Genomic DNA, 4441 nt, shown 5'->3' with positions numbered 1-4441 from the left:
GTGGGGGCGGAGCTAACCTTTCTCCATCGCACTCGCCTTTCTGTCCCACGGGGACCACCCCACCTTCGAGGGGAAGTTTCTTCAACTTTGGAGTGCTTTCTAACCCACCCCCACTTGTTAAAATGCAGAGTCCAGGGTGCCTTAGAGATATACTTCTGCAGGTTTGCGGAGCTCAGGAATCAGCTTCTCATTTAAATCGGATGCAAAGGCCCCCCCCCCTTTTTTTTTTAGGAACATTGTACAAGGGACGAAGGTGGGGGTGGGTTTAGTGGCTCCTGCCACAGTCCCTACCCGCTCGCTGCCCTCAAGGTTCATGACCTGCTCTCCGCTCAGTGTGGCCGCTTAGTTTCCGGTCTAGCTTCGGGCACATCAGGAGGCCTGGGGAAGGTGCCAACTAGAAAGGAGGGAGGGATGGAGAGAGAAAGGGGTGGGTCTCCACCTGGCTTTTCCCTCTCTGAGCAGGGTCTTCTCCTTCCTTTCTGCGTTGTTCACTTCCACCAGCCTTGCCACGTTCTCCCTCCTTCCCTCTCTCATCTGAAGTCCCTAGGAAGACCCAAGTGTCTCGAGGTGGATGGTGGAAATAACTAAAGTCCTCACCTTCAAAAGAAGGAGGGCCCCTCTCTTGTTGGGAGAAAACAGGAGGAGGGAGGCAGGACTTGAGGAAGGATAATAATAATTCAGACAATGCAGGTCATCTTCCCATAGGCTATTGCACTTACTCCCCACAACAACTTGACTTAACCCGGCATAGCTGCCCCCACCCCCAACTTATAAAATGAAAATGAAAAATTACAAAAAAAAGATACCCTGATGTTCAGAGAGGTTAAATAATTTGCCCAAGGCCACACAGCTTGCAAGTAGGAGAGTAGTTAGGTCTGTCACCCTTCTACCCTCTCAAAACTGTTTCTCCAGGGGCCACTGGATACCTAGCTGTCCCAGGTCTGCCCTCCCTGTCCTGCCTCCCTGGGGTATTGGGGATGGGGAAGGGCATTGTGTACACAGAGGAAAGGATATGGATACTCGGGTTTCGGAACATCTGACAGGTTTGGCTGGAGGCATTAAAAATTCATGTAGCAACCTGACCCCAACTGGACCTTGGGCCTGCCACCTGGACTGCCCCTGGCTCTGTGACCTCTTAGAGTTCCGTGGGCAAATTTTCCTTCTACAGTGTCCTGGGAGCCCCAAGTCTTTGTATTTCATAGGCGAGGAGCCCTCACACAAATTAGAGATCTAAAGTAGGGGGCCAGCCGCTCAGAAAGCAGGGCTGGGAGCTCTACCCCCAATCCGGGTGTAAGAACCTTAGAGGCTTAAAGGCTTATAAACCTTGTCATCTGGCGTCCTTCTATTCCTCTCCGTGGGCGATTAGATGCTCGCTCTCAGGTTAGGTTGGCTGAAACCCGGCTGTGCTTCCCAAGGTGGCCGTTAGGGGGCAGCCGTCCGCTTGGAGGAAGCCGAGGCCCCGCTGCTGTCTGCTGCTTTGAAGGGCAGCAGCAGAACCCCCAAGCGTGGTCAGAGGGATGCACATGTCTTGGCCTTGGGAAAGGCTCAGGAGTCTGAGCTGGGGAGGTTTCCTAGTCTGCGGGGAGAGCAAGGAACGTTAGGGGGCATTCAAAGTAGGTTTGTGGGTTTCAAGTGCAGGATAACTGATGGCCAGCAGGACCCAAGCGTTCTTAGCTGGAGAGAAGGCTTGGGACACACCCATGAGAGAAAAGGCTAGAAAAAGCAGAGGGCTGGGGACTCTGAAGAATGTCTGATGTTCCGCTGAGGTGTTTAACCTGTAGGCAATAGGGAGCCACTGGAGGTTCCTGAGGGACATAGTGGCCTAATGCAAATTTTGGCCAGATGACTCTGGTCACCAAGGGCAGGTTGGGTGAGAGGAAGGGAGAGGGACTGCAGCAAAATGAGTGCAGAGATTATTGCTGTTTTCTTTTACATTCCGAGCAGGAGGTCATGAGTAGCTGGAGCAGGGAAGTGGCGGGAAGGAAATGGAAAGGAGAGAGGGGCACTGGGTAACCAAATAGATACAGGAGACAGGGAAAGGGAGGCGCTGACTACAACCAGACTGGGTGTCTGGCAGATGACAAGAAAGCAGAATGGGGGCACACTCACCTAATGTGGGAGGCGAATGAGTTTTGAATTTCAGGAGGTTGGGGGAGTGTGGGACAAGTCCCTTTCCCTCTCTCTGGCCTCAATTTTCCTATCAGAGCACTGGTGGGGGTTGGGCTGGATGGCCTTGAATGTCCCTTCTATTTCAGGGACATTTGAGGGTGGGGCTCAAAGATGTAAATTTGTTGGGTTTTTTTTTTTGGTGGGGGGGGGGGGGAGGGATAGGAGGGATAGGGATCCCTGTGCGTGAGGTCTCTGGGAGTGGTCTCCCTCCGTGCTGGGTCCTGGTTGAGAGGGTGTGCGTGCACATCCATATCTGGGGTGCATCTGCCTGTTTGTGGGCCCCGTGGGTGGTTGGCGTGCCTGCACGTGCCGGGCAGCTCTGCTTTGTGTGAGTGTGTGAGCAGGAGCTGGAGAGCGTGGGTGTGCACGTGATGGGCGTCCGTGGGTCTGTCTGGGCGAGTGGTGATGGAGGTGGGAGCTGGTGGGGTGCGCCTCCCCTTTAGGCTTCTTCCTGAGGCTCACACACTCCGCCTGCTCTCACTGTTCTGAAATAGCATCTGGACTGAAGGCCCATGAATATTTCACAACGATAATTTTGTGACCTGGACAGCCTGCCTCTGATTTACCAGCATCCCCCTCCCCCTGCCCAGGCCAGCAGCCCCTCCTCCATCAGAGCTCTTGCCTGCTCTCCCCCCCTCCCACCACCAACTCACAAGCTTTCTCAAAGCCTGCTGACTCAGGACCCTGCAAGACCCTCGACTCAGCTCTGTGGGTCCCTGACCTCACTGTGCCCTTGCCCACATCATGCCCTTCTGCAGAGCCTACCTGCCCTAGGCCTACCATGCCGGCTTCCACCTCCTCTTCTCACCATCCTCTGACCTCCGCAGCTAGAGACACAGAATCTCAACATCCTGCCTCGAGCTCTACCACCTCTGGGTCCCTTCTGGCTCTCTGTTCCCACCTCCCAGCTAGATTCTTAACCCCAATTCAAACCACCTAGATTCAATCACTTCTGAGACTCAGCCCTAACATTCTCAGTCTCAACCCCTTCTTAGCCTAGGCTGTCTCCTGTCTCAGGCTCTCCTCCATACACCAGAAAGATGAAGCTTCTGATTCCACCACAAGATCCCACCTTGGGATTCCTGTCCCTCTTGACTACCCAGCCTCTTGACCTTTTTTCTAGCTTGCTTGGAGAACCTTCTCTGATGTGGTCCATCCGTGATAGCTTTTAGCTCACTGGAAGTAAGGGAGAGAGGCTGCTTTGCTGTGTACAGTTCTGCAGGCTGTATGTACACTGCAGAAGGGCACTCAGCCAAGGGGACAAATATGAGCTGAGATCCAGCCCTGGGCTCTTCTCCCTAAGGTGTTTGTTCTAGCTTAGAACTGTGTATCCCCTGGGGAAGAGGTGCCTTTCCCAGATTTGCTTAACGCCATGTTTGGGCTGGTGGTGACCACGGATGTCTTCCCCACCCCCCCACCTCCTTGCAGGAAAAGGAGACTTTAGCCAGGCTGGAGACAACTCAGAGTTGGTTGTTGCTGCTTCTCCTGGACAAAAGAGAGGAGATGCCATCACCACCCACTCTGGGCTGTAACTTCAACTCCCTGGGACTCAGTGCTACACAAATCTTTCTCAGGCTTCAACTTCTCAAAGGGAGAGATCACACACCAGCTCCCACCAGCAGGAAGCTCTTTGATGGCACAAGGTAGTTCTTTTTCTCTAGCCCTCCAGTCCTGAAATCCTTACAGTTCTCAGCCCTCATCCCACTTTTGAGATCCTGAGCTCCCCCACTCCCCCCCCCAAAAAAAAATCTTACAGGAGATAAAATAATAGAATTTTTTAATAAATTTTTTTCCCAAACAACTTCTTTTGATCTTCACCACACAGGAGCCATGGTGGAGAGGAAAGCTCTCCCCAGGCGCCCTAAAAATTGTCCAGGGTAGACTTAGGAGAAAGTGTTCCCCCAGTGTCAGGAGGTCGAGGGGACTAGGATAAGCAGGGGCCCTCACTGAGGCATCCCTCCAAAGGGTCCTGGGTGGGGCTCCCCTGGGGGAGCTTCCAAAGGCTCTGCTGGTGGAAGATGCTCTGCAGACAAAAGCCCCTCTCCAGTCCACTGTGGGCCCCGGAGAGGGCGGTCAGCGGCTGCCTGGGGTGCCCCACCCCAGCCTCGGGATGGGGAAGAAGAGTTAATGGCTAGAATTAGGGCGAACAGGGCTGAGCCGCCACACACCCTGCCATAGTCAGAGCAGCCGAAGGCCAGGAGCGACAGCCTGGTCCAGAGGAGGCGGGGAGCCGGGAGGGGACCGGAAGGCGGCAGGGCCTGGCGGGGTGGGG

This window comes from Marmota marmota, unplaced genomic scaffold, assembly GCF_001458135.2.
Source record: "Marmota marmota marmota unplaced genomic scaffold, marMar, whole genome shotgun sequence".
NCBI lineage: Eukaryota > Metazoa > Chordata > Mammalia > Rodentia > Sciuridae > Marmota > Marmota marmota.
The sequence above is the reverse complement of the archived record's forward strand: the minus strand, read 5'-3'. Positions refer to the sequence as shown.